The 19,424-nt window shown below is 36.4% G+C and overlaps 1 pseudogene across 1 annotated transcript; it reads left to right on the forward strand.

The window, feature by feature from the left end:
- The first annotated feature begins 482 nt into the window (after nt 1-482).
- Nucleotides 483-4,164, forward strand: LOC107766400 (fasciclin-like arabinogalactan protein 17; annotated as a pseudogene). Its single transcript, XR_012703265.1, has 2 exons — nt 483-2,058; nt 3,688-4,164. The product of XR_012703265.1 is annotated as a fasciclin-like arabinogalactan protein 17 (transcript).
- Nucleotides 4,165-19,424: the final 15,260 nt, after the last annotated feature.

Consider the following 19,424-nt stretch of genomic DNA (forward strand, 5'->3'; position numbering starts at 1 on the left):
CAAAAAAGCGTTCTCCCCCACCCCTTGCCCACGTGAAAGGCTATAAGGTAATATTTCATCAAACACAACCACATATTTGTAACAGTATCGTTTATTTGATGTTAAGCTTTTTTGATTCACTATTCTCTTTTATCCACATTATTACCAACCTCGCGGTGAAACTCAATGCCAAGAGTTAAGCAGCTACATAAATTTAGTGTTGCTCCATTATCACGGAAAAGTTAATCTAGGACCATAAATGTTCAAACTTAAAGCTCACTACTTTAATTAGACTTCATTGTCCACATGTCACTAGTTTTCTCTGGGTAACAACTTTAATCCAAAGTTTCCCAATTCCAAATGCCAAAAAGAAAAAAAAGTTTAAGTAGTTTAATAAGTTTTCACTTGAAGCCAAAGTCTCCAATTCCAAATGTACAATAGTGATAGAACACTAATAACAAAAACTATTTAAAGAAAGTAACCCTTGACCCTCCATTACCTCTATACTTTAATATTCCACCAAACAATGACAACTATTGAGCCCACCCCCTACCCCCTACCCTCCACATTGCCCCTCTTTACTACCAAAGCCAAAGCCACCCACAAACTCACTCCATCCCCCACACAACAAACATTGTGTTAAGACCGACAATTCTCCACTAGCTAACACCATATAGAAAAGAAGAAGAAAAAAAGAGAGAAAGAAGAGCAAAACACAAAGCACATTCAAGAAAACTGAAGAAGTTTCAGCTTCAGTTTTAGTCTTGTTCAAGTGCCATGGATTCCAAGATCTATGGCTTCTTGTTTACTTTGATTCTCTTCTTCTCCATTACAGGTGCTGCATTGCAAGAAAACCCATCTGCCAAACATCAAATGTCAGCTCCTCAGATCAACTCAAACTCAGTTCTTGTAGCCCTTTTGGATTCCCACTACACTGAACTCTCTGAGCTAGTAGAAAAAGCCCTCTTGCTTCAAACCTTAGAAGAAGCCGTCACTACACACAACATCACCATTTTCGCACCCAAAAACGAAGCTCTTGAACGCGATTTAGATCCCGAGTTCAAACGTTTCTTGCTTGAACCCGGGAATCTCAAATCCCTTCAAAAGCTTCTCCTCTTTCACATGATCCCCACTCGCATTCAGTCCCTCCATTGGCCTAAAACAGAGCTCAAACCCCGCCATCACTCCACTCTCTGCCCCGGAGACGAACATATCTCAGTTTTACGAAAAAATGGAGATAGAATGGTAAGCATGGCGAAAGTTATTCGCGCAGATGATATTATCAAACCGGACGGAATCATCCACGGGATAGAACGCGTCTTAATACCCAAATCAGTGCAACAAGATTTCAACACGAGAAGAAGCCTCCGTTCAATTTCAGCTGTATTACCAGAAGGAGCACCAGAAGTAGACCCAAGAACAAACAGGTTGAAGAAAAAGCCAACAATTCACCCCCTCTTGTACAACCACCAGTATTACCCATTTACTCCGCCATGGCACCAGGTCCATCACTAGCTCCAGCACCAGCTCCAGGACCAGGTGGGCCCCACCACCACTTCGACGGTGAAAGTCAAGTAAAAGATTTCATTCAAACTCTATTGCATTACGGTGGTTACAATGAATTAGCAGACATTCTTGTAAATCTCACTTCCTTAGCTACCGAAATGGGGAGATTAGTGTCCGAAGGGTACGTTTTAACTGTTTTAGCACCTAACGATGAAGCGATGGCGAAATTAACGACGGATCAGCTGTCGGAACCGGGTGCGCCGGAGCAGATAATGTATTATCATTTGATACCGGAGTATCAAACGGAGGAAAGTATGTATAATGCCGTGAGGAGATTTGGAAAAGTGAAGTATGATACTTTAAGATTGCCACATAAAATTGTTGCTGAAGAAGCTGACGGTTCTGTGAAATTTGGGGTTGCTGAAGGGTCGGCGTATTTGTTCGACCCGGATATTTACACGGACGGCAGGATTTCCGTTCAGGGGATTGACGGAGTTTTGTTTCCGGTTGAGGAAATTAAGGCTGCTCCTGTAGTAGCCCCTGTTGCTAAAGTTGTTGCCAAGCCAAGAAGAGGTAATTAATTTCTCATTTTCTAATCCATTTTAATTTTGTCATATTTTATTTTTTTGGGAGTTTTGTTTTTTAATTACTACTTGAATTAGTATTCATTTGATTGGGTAGGTAAATTTGTTTCTAATTATGCAAGAACATTGACAATAGAGCTGAGAGGTGTTTTTGAGTGTATTTATGATGCTACTAGATTCTTAAAACTGGGTGAAAATAGGGGATTAAGTTAGTCGGTTCTTTGTTTTAATTTAAATTATGAAAGCAATTTATTGATTAGGTATTATCAAATTCTCCACAAAAAATTGAAACATCAACTGATGGGTATTTTTTAATGTGTTAATGGACTTGTGATTCTTGAAATTGGATGAAAATAAGGTTAAACTTGGTAAAAGTATTTTTAAAGGGTTTATTTTGATGTAAAAATTTGGTTCTTTTCTTAGAAGTGATTGTGATTTAGAACATAAATTGGTGGTGGGTAGAATGGGAATCATGGAATTATGGCTTTTTGTGATGACAGTTGTTGCCAACCTTTTTCTGATGAATAGTTGCACTTCGTATCTACGCTATGTTGTATCCAACTTTTGGAAATGGATTGAAGAATACAAATTGACAATTCATCTTTGCCCACATAATAGATTTCTTTATAATAAAGTGGTAGACTTCTTTGTTTGCTTTGCATTTTTTTTAATTTTTTTTTGTTGTACAAATTAGGCAGTATCCGTGAGTTAAGAGTTCATTGTCATCATTTTCGCTGATTGTTACTTTTGGGCTAATTTCTTTTATTATAAGCCACAAATAGTTAGGTAATAGGCTTGCACGTTTTTTGGAAAGTGACAAATTGTTTAAGTAATTAGTAGGTAAGAAATTTTGTCGGTGAGCCATAAGGAGAGAAAGAATAGTTCTTTGCTTGACGAATATATATCCTAAAACCATTTGATGGAGTTGGTTTGGGTCAGGTACCTTTAGCAGTTGAATTATGAAAGAGGAAAATAGTGTGAGAAGGTGAAGGGGAAATTTAGGCTTGGTCACGCCTAAATAATAAAAGGTTACGGTTGTGGCAAACAGTTAATCACCAAGCCAAGTTTTTGGACCTTAATCATCAAGCCAATTAGTATCATTTTTTAATAAGTTTTAAAATCTCTGAGGGCCAGCCGGCAAACAGCTTGTCCTTCTATTTTTTTGCCACTAAAATACCATAAATTTTACTTGCTGTAGGGTTTAAACTCGTGAGGTACATCTAATTCACACGCTGTTTTTACTGCTTTTACTACTCAACCAACGCCCTGGGGCAATAAGCCAACTGTAGTGTCAATGTGTTATGTCGTGGGCATTATGTTGGAGTTCCATGGCATTACAGCTGTGTCTGTATGCACAGATTGTTCCAACTTGGTATGTTGAGTCCAGAGAGACCAGCGTATCTGTTTGACTAATTTCATGCCCCCACCTGCTCTATATTTCACTTCCATTATAAGCTGTCATGATTTGTCATTTCATTATATCTTTTTCTCTAAATTCATATGCATGGTTGACATTATTTTCATTCCATATATTTCTCAACTACTTTTATATATTTTATTTTTATGTATCAATTTCATTTTCTCATATGCGTTGGCTAAAATTGTGTTTGATTTGCAGGAAAGTTGATGGAAGTAGCATGTAGTGTGCTGGGGTCATTCTGTTAAAACCTTCACATTGAGGGACAGCTGAAGATAAAGAATTGAAAGAGAAGAATTGTGATTCAGTTAGTCTACTAGAATTGGAGGAAGAGAAACGAATAAAAGCTCACAAAAAAGAAAAAACGATTCTGAATAAATGGCAGTTTTTCTAGGAGGGCCTTGTTGATGATTACAAAAATATTAGGGAAGGAGGAAAGGAGAAATGCTTGCAATGAAGTAAAATTCCAGAAAATCCATCTCCCACCACCTCCTTCCGAACCCCAAGGAAGAGAAGGGAAATATATTTTTTTTCTTTTTGTTATAAATACTGTAAATTACATATCAATTTTTTATTTGTATTTAAGTTTGTTCCTACCGACACTTTGTATGCAGAAATATACCCAAGGATAAAAAGAAAAAAACTCCGCAGGAACATCGTCTTTTTGTTCTTTTAAAGTCACGGGGTTGTGTGCCTTATTATTTTGTTTTCACAATTTCACCGCTGTGATACCTTAGCTTGTGAGTATCATGACAAACTTTTTGCCATTCTTTTATTATTTTATTTAATGTGATTTGTATTTTAGTACATGGAATTGAACCCCGTTATTGCCCTTTTTCACAAGCAATATAGTAAAAGGCCTTGAGTGGTGACGGTGGGGATTGGTGAAATTGGTGGTTGGATGTACTATATTTATTTTTTCTTTCTTTTTGGGTAAAGACAACAAAAAGTTTGATGACCATGTTATTTCATGGAAGGTGCTCAGTGCTCACAAACCCCACTCTATCTGGCATTTGCCTTAGAACCCCTAAGCTGTGGAAAATTGTCTCGAGCTCCTTGTACTCTTGATTAATTGGAAGAGCATATGGCCCTTTGAGCAAGTTAAGGAATGGGCAATCGGTCTATGATAAATTAGTTGGACCAGTTAATTTCGAATATCAGATGGTTAAATAAAAAAAATTCATGATATCATAGAGAAAGTATGTGTATTAACACAATTTTATGCTTATTAAGCAACAAAAATCATTGTTAGAGAAGGTCACAAATGTTTGGTAATTCTTTCCAAAGCTAAAAATTGGAGTAAATTTCATGGGTGGTCATTCAACTTTGTGTTCAACAAAAACAAATTATCTTCTTTTTGTTAAGTAAAAGTCATTCAACTTTGTGTTCATTAACCAAAAGTCACTTTTCTTTCTTTTGTTACACAAATTATTTTACTTTGCTCTATTTATCCCAAAAGTCACCTTGCCCAAATTTTATAATACTTTTGCTTGAAAAGTCTATTATGTCCTTGACATTAATCCTCTCATTTATGTAATAACTTCTATATTATATATTATATAATATATTTTTACCTAGGTATTTTAATTATAATTAAAATAAATTTAAATTATTCTTTTTTTAATTTTTATAATATATTCATACATTTAATTTTTTCATGGAACTCAATTTGTGTAATCATATTCAAACATGAACATATTTTAAATATAAAAAATGACAAAAAAAAAATTATTTTTTAATACTTATTTAAAATAATAAAAATAGATTTATTTAACAAATGATAGTTTTTTATAGTCAATAAAAATTTGAAAAAAAAGTTTCAAAGATATTTGTGTTTAATATTAAAAGTTTTAAAGCTTTATCTGTTAATATTATTAAAAGTATTAATCTAATGCGTCATTTTACTAGATGTGGGTATTTTATTTATTAAATTAATGGGTATGGCTTGGCTGATAAATCAATGAGCTTTGATTTTTTAATTTTTATTAAACATATTTCATTAAGCATGATTAAGAACGTGGACTTGAGATTTGCTCACGGTAATGCTACTGACAAATTTAATAATGCTACTTATATATCTTGAAAATTAATATTAAGAAAAAATTAAATGTACGAATATATTACATAATGGGAGGATTTATAATGTCAAGGGTATAATAGACTTTACAGGTGAAAGGTTTGTAAAATCTGGTCAAAGTGATTATTGTGATAATTAGAGCATAGTAAAATAATTTTTGTGTAACAAAAGAAAGAAAAGTGACTTATGGTTAACAAACACAAATTTGAATGACTTTTAAGTAACAAAAAAAAAGAAAAGTAACTTTTGATTAATGAATACAAAGTTGAATGATCACCCATGAAATTTACTCCTAAAAATTGACAATTCATTTTTGTTCTTAATATCAAAGACAAATTCTTCCCAAAAGTAAAAATCTACAAGTCTTAGTGTCATTATGAGTCAATATCCATCAAATAAGATATCGTATCCTTAGTTTATTTCGAGTGTCTTCTATGTTAAATTATCTCACAAAGTTACAAAACATATATTCGCATAAAAAAGCACACCCACCATCCATCATCTTACATTATGAATTATATGCTTGTGCATAGTCTAGTTTGGTTTGAACATGTTAATATACTTGCTTTCTTATGTACTTAAGAGTAGGATCTAGTAATTGAAAAAGATCGAATAAGACGAGGGAGATCGAGATTTAAATCTCGACAAAGTAAGCAAGTCAAGTGGATTCTATTCATCTCCCAAACTTTTGGTAAATAGAGTTGCCTAGTATTTGTACCGGCAAAAAATTACAAGTAATTAATGAAATAATTGAAATACTTGTAAGTTAGCTCGGTCAAATGATGAGAGGTTTATTAGCAAAGTATTGGGAACTTGTGCAATTTATCAACAATTAGGAATATATAATTATATATCCTTCACAAAAGAAAGGAGGAGGAAGGAGGACAAATATCAATTATTGGAATACAATAAGGTAAAAGAAAATCTTTTCCTTTCTTCCTTTTATAGTACTATAAATTAAATAGTGGTTGCACTTGTTTGTTAGAAGAACCATTTCCGATCATGAATTTGCATGGTCTTTTTGTTGGTTATTAGGTTAATGATTCATCACATCAAAGCAGGAGGGGAATGAGCTGGCCTTCACATGGAACTATTAATTGCAAAAGTTTATAATTGATGTGGGGACTAAGGAGTAAGGGCAATTGGACAATTTTACACATCCCCCACCCCCTCTCTTTCATTGACTTTATTCATTTATACTTTGATTAGCATGCAAGAAGAACAAGTCCAAACCATAGCCTTCACGAACAATATAAGAATCCAAAAATATGAAAAGCGAATTGCCATTCTAAACCTTTCATGTGCCTTAGAACGTTCCACGGATCTTAGAGCTGCAAAATACAATATATTTATATTAGATATGAGTTTCATATTACTGATATAAGTATATCAAATTCTCAAAAACAGAAGAAGAGAGGGAGAGATCCGACTTTATAGCCATTACTTCAAGTTTCCTCTTACACAATCTCGTTGTCAGATTTTTGCTTTTTTCTCCTTTTGCTCTGATTTAGTATTAATTCTCTTGTTTTTACTTGTCAGTGTCAACATAATTGGTCTTCTGATTGTAACATAAACTAATGGGAAGTATGACAAGTAGAAAATTTTGGCTAATCTAAATTATTAACGATGCTTATAACATTTTTGATAAAAGGTTGTTATGATTGACTCTGTCGAAATGTTAACTCTTAAAATTAAATTAGTTAGTGTCACGTTTTCACTTCTTTCCTTTAATTTTATTTTCATTTCTACTTCTTTTTTTCTTTTTCTTTTTCTTTTTGCAGGGGAAGCCCTAGGTAGGAGGAAGAGAAGAGCCTAGTGAAAATTCTGTTCAATTTGGAGTTCTATGCGTTACCATCAACATCCAGATGAGGACTTGTTGAGTACTGTTATTAGATAAAAAAAACAATAGTCCAACAATTGCATATAACTTCTAGCAGTTGCTTTACTTAATTAACTTCAAACTGAAAATTTTGCACCGGACTTGAGGTGATAATAAGTTGGAAATTGAAATATTTATAGAGATAAAAACTTGAAGTACATTTTGAGGATATTATTCTATTCATGTCAAAAATTGAAAATAGTTTGCCTAGAGTTATCAGCAACACTAAGCAATGGTCATAAAATGAGAATATTTTGGTGCACAAATGTAGTATATGTTAGATTTTAAAGTGTGGTGTGCGTAGAAAATAGAGAGAAAAGAAATGGAGTGAAATAAATTTTTTGAAAAGATTCTTTTTATGACGGAATTTTATTCCTCCTTGAAAAAAGAGAGAAAAAATATTGTGCTTAATTATATAGAGAAGCATTTTTAGCTCTTGAACAGTTTAGAAAAACACAAGTCACTTGTCATCGTCGCTCGCTTGACTTTGGATTTGGATTTGGATTGGATAGCAAAAATTTATTTTTCCTTTTCTGTTTATTTTAACGAGGTAAGTTTTTGAATCAAAATTCACGACCATAACGGCATTTCCCAGACGCCCATTAACATAAATTTGAACATTTCTGCCAAATAGACATTTTGTTCACGAAAAGATATCTTCGCACCTGTTGATACTCCAACTTGTTGGTTTACATTCAGAAGCTTTGCTTCATTTTTTACCACTAAAAATGTACAAATTCTCTTATCTTTTCTGTATTTTTGCATTGTTTTCAAAAACAAAAGTAAGTATCAAGTGCGATCTGATCTGTCATTTGAGTTCTCCGAATTTCTATAATTTAAAGTGTCGTTATTATAGAATAATTTTTTATTCTATCCTGGGAGTAATTAATCTGAATATCTTAGCCAACTGTGAAGAGATTAACTTCTTTAAGGACACAGTAAATTTTCTAAGCTCAAAATAAGTTCCCATTGTTGTCTTCGTTTCTAGTTTTCTATTTTGAATGCAGTTTACTAATAGTATATATAACCGACTGATAACTTCCATAGTAATGGAGTTTGCAGTTAGAGAAGAAAGACATGATGAAGAAGAAGATAGGATTACAGGTAATGCTCTGTATTGAGAAAGAATCCAAAATAAACTGACTATTCCTACATGTACAATGTATTTATAGTTATAACTAATTTACTAACTACTTTCCTAACTATGCACACAATACTAATAGCTTAACTAATTTAGGCTGAGCTGGATCCTAGCTGGTGCCTCTCAGCAACAGCTTGAACCGCGCACACACACTCACCGTTCAACACTCCCCCTCAAGCTGATGGTTAGAATAGGTTCTTCACACCAAGATTCATTAGGAGATAGTCATGTTGTGCTTTGCCCAAACCTTTTGTAAGCATGCCTTCTAGTTGCTCTTTTGTAGATACATATTCTATTTTTATCATGTCATGTATAGTCCTCTCTCTTACAAAGTGAAAATCTATGCCTATATGCTTAGTTATTTCATGAAAGATTAGATTTGCTGTAATTTGAATTGCAGTCTTACTGTCACATATTAATTGCACAGGTAGTTCCATATGAACTCCAAGTTCCTTAAACAATCCCACAAGCCAAGTAATCTCTGCAGTACAGGAAGCCATGCTTATAAACTCTACTTCAGCTGAACATCTAGAGACAGTTTCCTGCTTCTTTGACTTCTAAGTGACTAGAGCATCTCCAAACGTTACCAAATGACCTGCAACTAACCTTTGTTTGTACACAGGATCCCTAATTAGAGTCACAGTAAGCTGTCAGCTTACTTGTACTATCTGCATGCATCAGCAGTCCTAGGCCTAGTTTTACCTTGATGTATCTTATTACTCTGAGAGTAACTTCCATGTGAGATGCTTTAGGACAATGCATAAATTGACTAAGAACTTGGATTTCAAATTCAAGATCCGGTCTAGTCATGGTAAGATATAATAATTTGCCCACTAGTCTCTGATAGATACTTGGATCCTTCAGGTTTTTATCTACAAGTGCATTGTCACCTTTCATGCAAGTATCATATTCCATAGAGGTTAGTTTTTTATTCATCTCCAATGGGGTTCCTTCAGGTTTTGCTCCGCTTAGTCCTGATTTAGAAATTAGTTTTAGGGCATATTTTCTTTAGCACATCACAATACCCTTGTTAGATCTTGCAAACTCAATTTCCAAAAAGAATTTAAGGTTGCCTAGATCTTTCATCTTAAACGTATTCTGTAGATCTTTCCTAGTCTGATCTAACAAGTTTTGATTATTGACTGTTATCAACAAGTCATCACGTAGACCAAAATAAATGCTATATCATCTCCTCTATTTTGATAAACAAAGAGTAATCAAAGTGGCTTTGCCTAAAGCCCATCTGCAACAAAGCTTTATTTAATTTTATGTTCCATATAAGGACTTTTGTAGTTTGCAGACCTTCTGAGACTCCCTGCGTCTAGAAAACCCTTCAGGAATATGCATATAAACCTCTTCTTGAAGATCTCCATTCAGGAAAGCATTGTGGACGTCCATCCGAAAGATACACCATTGTCTAGAAGCTGCAAGTACTATGACCGCCTTGTATTTTTTCACTTTTCTTGAAGATTTGTATTTAATTTTAAAGGTCCATTTGCAGCCAATAGGCACTTTTCCTGGAGATATGTCCACAACTGTCCAAGTGTGATTGTCTTCTAATGCTGCCATCTCAAGTTACATAGCTTCTGTCCATTTTGGATTAGCAGCAACTTCCTTGAAGGTTCTTGGTTCTGACAGAGATAAATAAGCTATAAGAGCTTCCTGGAAGTTAGAGGTCACATGGTTGTAAGATACATATGAGGACAGAGGATAGGTGTAGGAGTTCCCTTATGACTTTGTCAGATAATCCTTTATCCCCAACGGAGGTATATTGTGTCTGATTGATCTTTTGAGATACTGAGCTTCAGAAGTTTCTATTGTATCATAGACTTCTTTTGGAACAGGTCCTGGAACTGGATGTTTAAGAACCCCAGGTACATCATGTATATCAGGCACTTCCTCTTGAACTAATAGCTCCTCCTAAGATGGAATGGTGGGACTTGGCAACTCAGTTACAGTATCAGTAGATCCTGATATAGTAAGAGATGGAGGATTAGACTCAAATAAGGTTGGAGATAAGAGGTCCAAGACTGGAAATAGAGGAGTGCCTTAAGATTTCGAATGTTATGGGAAAATGTCTTCATGGAACACTACATTTCTTCTTACAAAGAATGTCTTAGAGTGCATACCCTATAGTGTGTAACCTTTTTGAGTTGAGGACTACCTCATGAGCACAACTGGAATTGCCCAAGAGGAAAACTTGTCAAGTATTTTGGGATTAGTTGCATAACATAAGCACCCAAATACTATTAAATAGGCCAAAGAAGGAGAATGTAAATAAAGCTTCTCAAATAGTGAGTTGAATCCGATAACTTTGGAAGGGAGCTCGTTGATTAGATATACAGCAGTGTTGACACACTCTCCCCAAAATTTTAATGGTATTGAAGCCTGAAATCTGAGTGATCTTGCCATATCCAAGAGTGTCTTATGCCTTCTTTCTGCAACATCATTCTGTTGTAACGCATACACACATGTACTCTGATGAACAATACCAAGCTCTAACAATAAACATGTACACACAGAAATGAAAAACTCACATCCATTATCAGTTCTAAGTATTTTCACTTGAGTGGAGAATAAGTTTTGTATTTTGGCAAAGAAAAGTTTTAGAACAATCAAGGTATCTGACTTAGAATGGATCAGAAATGTCCAAGTGTATCTAGTGAAGTCATTCATAATAGTTAGAAAGTACCTCTTACTATCATAGGTTGCTACTCTATAAGGACCAAAAATATCACAATGAATTAGTTCAAAAGAAGATTTTGACACTATATTACTTAATGAAAAAGGTAATCTTGTATGTTTAGCTAGGGGCCAGACAATACAAGGACATTAGTTTCCCTCTTTTAAATGTCTAACCACATCATGTCTCTTTATTACATCAAGAGGTCCATGTCCTAATCTTCTATGTGTCACGACCCAAAACTCAACCTCAGGTCGTGATGGTGCATAGCCGTATTTGCTAAGCAAGCCAACTCACAATAAACAGAATAAAGTCCAGTTTCCTTAATTAACAGAGTTATATCATAATGAAAGCAGGAATAATCTCAAAGTAGTAAAATATCTTGAACAAGTATAACATGGCCTAAAAATGATCAAAACTGTACAACCTCCAAGACCTAGGTGACACAAGTACACGAGCAACTACTGAATACATAACCACAATTGTCTATGAGTAAGAAAATAGACATGAGATAAATAAAGACGGGGACTCCATGTGCTGCAGATCGAATCAGTACGTTAGCTCATCACGAAGTCTCCAATAACATACTCATACTCAGCTTAAAGGTACTGCAATACCAATCTCAAAACCTGCACAAACATATGCGGAAGCATAGTATGAGTATACCATAGTTAGAACCGAGTAAGTATCAACTCTAACCTCAAAGAAGTAGTGGCGGGGCTCGATGCATCCGAATACTTACACCATAGAATCAATAACAAGCCTGAAGCTGGAACAGTATATATATATATATATATATATATATATATATATATATATATATATATATATATATATATATATATATCCTCATGATCAATAGATATCAAGGTATAAAGCAGTCGAAAGACATAAAGCATGCTTTTCCAGTTCAACAGATAATCACAATGCAACTCGAGTATGGCAAGTAAAGTTAGCATGCTTCAATCAACAAATTCAAGGCTCCCAACTAGCATATATTTATGGCATGCAACAATTAGCATTTAAATGAATGCTTCTAAATGAATTAAGAATATAAATTCATGCTCAAACCGGTACAAAATCAATGTACCTCCGATACAAGATTCATGTACCCCAATACGGAATTCATGCATCATAACAACCCGATACAAAATCCATATATCGACCCAGTACAAAATCCATGACTGACATGCTCATAAGCCCAAAGTAACATGGGTTTATCACCTGACTTCGGAGGGACGGTACCAAATCCAAGCACAAAGAAGGGCATAATAGCAATCCCTCATAAATCAATATCTGATCACCATGTCATATGTCATAACTATATTTCAACTGCACGACATTTCCTTTCGTGCCAAAATCTCAGTCCAAATCAAGTATCCAAATGTAATATATATGAATTCCAAGTATTTACAGATAAAAAATGCATAAGGTCTTAATAATCATACAAATATGTGCTCATGGAATCTCTATGTGACTACGATCATTCTAAGCAATGTATCATATCAAAGATAAGTTCACAAGCCTTCGTAAATAATCATAATCCTAGGCATGATTTCTAGCAAGAACAAAAGAGCAACGTAGTCACATAAGTCAAATAAATCATGAATCAAATGAGTACATAGTCGAAACAAGGCATAAAGTATCTCATTTCTACCTCGAGCATGATATAAACTTAGTAAGTGCATATATGCTCGCCACTACATATATACACCACCCCAGATACCTTAAACACAAAGAAATCAAGCCAAATCCCATGGGTTTCCCTCTTAATAAGGTTAGCCAAGAGACTTACCTCTTTCCGGGCTAGCTTTAACTACAAATCGCATCAAAAACACACTCTAGCCCTCCAAGAAAGTCAAAATATGCTATAGGAAGCGATCCCGATCCACAAAGTTTCAATCTTTAAAGAATTCCCAAAAATCACAACCCAGGCCCATGTGCTTGAAATACGAAACTAATACCAAAATTTGATGACACATAACCTACTGAGTCTAAATATATAATTAGTTCTCAAATCCGGGTCTAAATCGATGGTCAAAACCCCAAAATACTCTCTGTTAAAGTGTAGGTAAAATCCCCAAATTTTCTTCCTCATATTATTCATAAATCAAATGCTAAAATCGGAGATAGAATCATGATTAATAATAAAATCAGAGTGAAGAACACTTAAACAAATCACATAGGTGAAAATCGCCTATAAAATCGCTCCAATCCGAGTTCTCAATCTCAAAATATGATAAAATGAGCTAACCCTTCAAAGATATAACCGCTGCTAGTGAATCCCCATTTGCGGACAAACAGCCGCATCTGCGACACTGCTACTGCGGTACAAACCTCGCATCTGCGAGTATTCCTTAAGATGCCACTTATCGCATCTGCGGCTCTGTAGGTGCGTCCTTTTCTCGCAGGTGCGCTCTCGCATCCGCGCCACTATCTTCACACATACGGACCTCCTCCCCAAGCCGGCTCCTCACATTTGCGTCCAAAAACTCCGCCGGTACGGATGCGCATATGGGCTCTAGGTTATGCATAAGCGACAAATCCCTAGAATACACAAATATCACAGAATTGACATCAACCCCGCAAAAGCGAAATCGCACCTGCAGCCAAACCTCCGCAGGTGCAAAGAACGAGAACCTGAACTGCCAACATGACCCCAAACAATCTGAAATCATTCTGAAACACTCCTGAACCTGGGGGACCACATCCAATTATACAAACAAGTCAGAATACAATATCCAAACTTATCCAAAGGCTCCAAACACCGTAATTAATATCAAAATCAAGAATCGTCGATTAAGATCAATCTCTTAAGTTCATACACTTCTAACTTCAAACCAAGCGTCCGATTCAAGTCTAGCCAATCTGGAATGAACTCAAACTTTAAAAACAACTCCCAAATGAAAAAACAGATATCCACATTTGTCAGCTTTCAACAAATAGAGCCAAAACCTTCTTTGAATATCCATATTTGAATCCGAACATACGCCCAAGTTTAAAATTACTATACGAACCTATTAAAACTATCAAATCTCGTGTCACGACCCCAATCTCCCTCCGTAAGATGTTGTGATGGCACCTAGTCTCTAAGACTAGGTAAGCCTAACATACATGAAGAATTAACGGAAATAATAACAAAACTTCCAATTAAACCAACAACTATCATAAAAAGGACTCCATAATACAACTGAAAATAATGCCTAATATCTTGTGACACCGAGTCATAAGCTCTACACGTGTATACTGAAACATCCCTAATATATCATTATCTATAATAAGAGTATGCAATAGAATTAAGACAGAGGGTGACTCCGAGGTCTGCAAACGTCGGCAGGTATACGTTAAAGTCTCTGATCCAAAGCTCAACTCACGGATGCCTAGCCTGGTATGAAGTACATGGATCTGCATAAAAAGATGTGTAGAAGTGTAGTATAAGTACACCACAACGGTACCCAGTAAGTATCAAGCCTAACCTCGGTAGAGTAGTGACGAGGTCAGGTCAAGACACCTACTAAAATAAATAAAGAAGTTGAACAAGTATGGTACAATATAAGAATGGAAACAAGGAAATAAAATAATGAAGAAATACATCAAGATAAGCTACACCGAAGGTTAAGGCAATAAAGGCATCAAAGGAGGAAACACATAATAATAACACCAAGGAAACAATGCAAACAAAACACAAGTTATGTAAATGAAAGATAACAACAACAATCATGTCCGAGGTACTGCCACGTTTCTCATTTCACAATCACAATCACAATATTTCCTTTTATCATCGCGGGAGCCTTACATTTAGTTTTGAAAATCATTTTCCCGAAATAGCTACCCGCGTTCTAGCCCATGTTATCACACTATGCGACTTCAAGTAGTTCCCTTACTAGCAACACGTGTATCAAGCCCACCTTAACTTACTGCATGCGTATCAACCCCTATCTGTATACCATCACATGAGTATCAATATCACAACATATCACAACTCGCACCTTAAGTGCCCAAATGCCACAACTTGCCAAAGAATCAACAATAATAGTGTTTCTACAACAAATAGCCCATGGCTCAACCACAATGTGTACAAGAGTCTCAACAATGGAAACTGAAAGTGAATAACTCAACAAGAACGGTGTTTCAACAGTTTACAACTTCGCCTCAATGTGCTCACGAATTTTACAACTGCAACACCAAAACTCAACAATAAAATATCCCAACAATAACAACTTCAAGAAAGGTAACTCAACAGTTAAATATCTAATAAGGCAATAAGAAAACAGTAACTTCAACTAAGCATGTAAGGGAAGATAACAAGTAAGAGATGAGACAAGTATTAACAATGTCAAGTAAAGCATGTATGAATAGATTAACGCTGATGAATATTACATGTTATGACAATTCAATTAAAGGCATGAAAAGAATCTACATAGCTTAAACCGGTTAATTACCATATTTAGCTTGTGTACCCACTCGCCACCTTGCGTACACGGCTTTCACATATCATAATTAACACAACACAATACCTATCCGAAGGGATAGTTCCTCCATACAAAGTTAGGCAATATACTTACCTCAAAACCCGCAAACGCAATCCACTAATAAGCCTTTTCCGCGAGTATCCAACTCCGAACGACTCGAATCTAGCCAAAATAACTTTATACCATAATTACAAATCATAGAAAACTATTCCGGATAATAAATTTGATATCTTTAAAGAAAATCAAGAAGTCAACTAAAAACGTCAACCCCGGGCCCGTATCTCAGAACCCGACCAAACTTACAAAATCCGAACCCCTTCAATAACGAGTCCAACCAGACTAAAATTACTCAATTCCGATCTCAAATCGACCTTCAAATCCTCAAAAAAGTAGTCTATGATGTTTTCACAAATTTCTCCAATTTTCCAACTCAAAACATAAATTAAATAGTAAAAATAATGATTGATTCATGTATAATAGCCAAATCCGAGTTAGAATCACTTACCCCGATCAACTCCTTGAAAATCTCTCTCAAAATCGCCCAAAACCGAGCTCTCTAAGTTAAAAGATGAAGAATGAAATAAAACCCTCAGTTTGCCTTTTTTTTTGCCTAGCAATTTTGTTTCTGCGGGCTTACAGCCGAATCTGCGGCTCCGCACCGGCGAAAAAATAATATCAGGTGCGGATCTAATTTAAGCCCTTGAGATTCCGCTTCTGCGGACACCAAAGCGCATCTGCGAGCCCGCTTCTGCGGAGCGTTGACCACACTTGCGGTCCTCGCCCAGCCCACTCTAGTCCGCTTCTGCGATGCCCCTTCTGCACCTGCGCGTCCGTACCTACGGCCAACCCCCCTCCCCCGCAGGTGCGATGACACCAGACTTCAACAGTTTTAGCCATCTTCAAAGTCCAAAAATGATCCGATTTCAATCCGATTCACATCTGGGGCCCCCGGGACCCCGTCCAAATATACCAACTAGACCCAAAACATATAAAGAACCTACTCGAGGCCTAAAATCACATCAAGAAAATCGATTCTATGAATCACAACCCAATTCAAACCTATGATCTTTGCGGCACCCGGATAAATGGAGTACCGCGAACTGTGGGCCTCCTGAAGAATTAATTCACGTAACCCATCCACATTGGGCACACATAATTGGCTCTGCGTCCGTAACACACAATCATCTCTGATAGAAACCTCATTAGCATCGCCGTGCCGTACCGTGTCCTTAAGGACAAGCAAATGGTGGTCGTCATACTGCGCCTCTCTGATGCGATCATATAAAAAAGAACGAGAAACCACACAAGCCAGAACCCGAATGGGCTCCGAAACATCCAATCTGGCAAACTAGTTGGCCAAGGCCTGAACATCTAACGCTAATGGCCTCTCTGCTGCCGGTAGATATGCTAAACTGCCCAAGCTCTCTACCTTTCGACTCAAGGAATCGGCCACCACATTGGGCTTCCCGGGATGATATAGAATAGTGATATCATAGTCCTTAAGCAACTCTAACCATATCCACGATCCTTCTCTTTGAACAAATGCTGAAGAATCCGGTGGTCGATATAGACCTCACAAGGAACACCATACAAATAGTGCCACCAAATCTTCAAGACATGAACAATAACTGCCAATTCCAAATCGTGAATAGGATAATTCTTCTCATGAACCTTCAGTTGTCTAGATGCGTAGGTAATCACCCTACCGTCTTGCATCAACACCGCGCCAAGGCCAACATGTGACGCATCACAGTACATAGTGTAAGACCTCGAACTCGCAGGCAACACCAACATTGGGGCTGTAGTCAAAGCAGTCTTGAGCTTTTGAAAGCTCTCCTCACACTCCTTGAACCATCTAAAAGAAGCACCCTTCTGGGTCAATCTGGTCATAGGTGCAGCAATAGATGAGACACCCTCTACGAAACAGCGATAATACCCGGCCAAACCAAGAAAACTCCGAATCTCAGTAGCTGAAGACAGTTTGGGCCAACTCTGCACTGCTTCAATCTTCTTCGGATCTACCTTGATCCCCTCACTCAACACCACTTGATCCAAAAATGCCACCGAATCAAGCCAGAATTCAGACTTCTTTTCTCTCAAGGTCTGAGAAAATTTTGCATATAACTTCTTTTCTCTCAAGGTCTGAAGTACGATTCTCAAATGTTGCTCATGATCTTCCTGACTGCGGGAGTACACCAAGATGTCGTCAATAAACACAATGATGAACGAATCAAGATAGGGCTGGATACACTATTCATCAGGCGCATGAATGTTTATGGGGCATTGGTCAGTCCAAACTACATCACAAGGAACTCATAGTGACCATACCGAGTCCTAAAAGCAGTCTTCGGGATATCCAAATCTTGAATCTTCAGCTGATAATACCCTGACCGCAAATCAATCTTAGAGAACACTCTGGCACCTTATAGTTGATCAAATAAGTCATCAATGCAGGGCAATGGATATATTTTCTTCACTATAACCTTGTTCAACTGTCGATAGTTAATACACATGCGCATAGAACCATCCTTCTTCTTTACAAACAAAATCGGAGCATTTCAACGTGACACACTAGGCCGAATGAAACCCTTGTCAAGCAACTCTTGCAACTGCTTCTTTAACTACTTCAACTCCGCTGGGCCGATACGATATGGTGGAATAGAAATGGGCTGAGTGCCTAGCAATAAGTCTTATGTGATTTCAAGTAAAGAATTACCCGGTTCGAGGTAAGTATCTTGCCTAACCTTGAGTGGGGGGAATTACCCCTTAGGCATTGAGTCTTATGTGAAATTTGTGTAATTGAAAACCATGTATGCTAGGTGACGAGTACGTACTTAGTTTATATGTGCAAATTACGTTGGTTGAAATTCGTAGACGCCCTTATGTATTAAATTGGAAAATTATTGGAACATAGTAAATCCTTGTTTGTTGAATTTGTATTTATATGATAATTTGGTGTGATTGCCATCTTGATTTTTATGTGAATCCCATGTTTCTATTGAGTTGATATTTCTTGGAGATAATTTCATTATGGATTTTTTATTTGCAAATAATTTATTAAATAAATTTAAAATGAGGCATTAATTGTCACGATCCAACTCCATGTCAGGCCGTGATGGCGTCCAACACCGTTGCTGGACAAGCCAACAGTGAACAACTTAGTGATTTCCCTTTTTTTTATTAAGCAATTTCAACATTTAGCTCTACTTATATTTAAAGCATTTGATAAATAAAGGATTTTTAAGGCAAACAAACGGAAATATCTAAAAGCAGTTATAACTATTGAATTACAAAATCAAAGTCTATTAATACGTGCCAAGATCTAGTGTCACAAGTATGTGGGCAACTAGTAGAATATACAAAATATGACTATCCTACTGTCTGAAACAGAATAGACAGATAAAAGAAACAAGAGAGAAACTCCGGCATGCTGTTGAATGGCTCAGAAGGGGCAGCTCACCGTAAAGTCTCGGTCCAAGATCAAGTATGCGCGCTGGGCGGGTAACTAGATGCACCAGCCTCAGATCCTGTACAATTAAGTACAGAAGTGTAGTATGGGTACATAAGCAATATGTACCCAGTAAGTATCCCGCCTAACCTCAAAGAAGTAGTGGTGAATGGTCGACTTGACACTTACTAGGCCAATAATAATGTAATAAAAGTATTATAATAAGCATGGATATCAT

The sequence above is a fragment of the Nicotiana tabacum genome, chromosome 19, assembly GCF_000715075.1.
Source record: "Nicotiana tabacum cultivar K326 chromosome 19, ASM71507v2, whole genome shotgun sequence".
NCBI lineage: Eukaryota > Viridiplantae > Streptophyta > Magnoliopsida > Solanales > Solanaceae > Nicotiana > Nicotiana tabacum.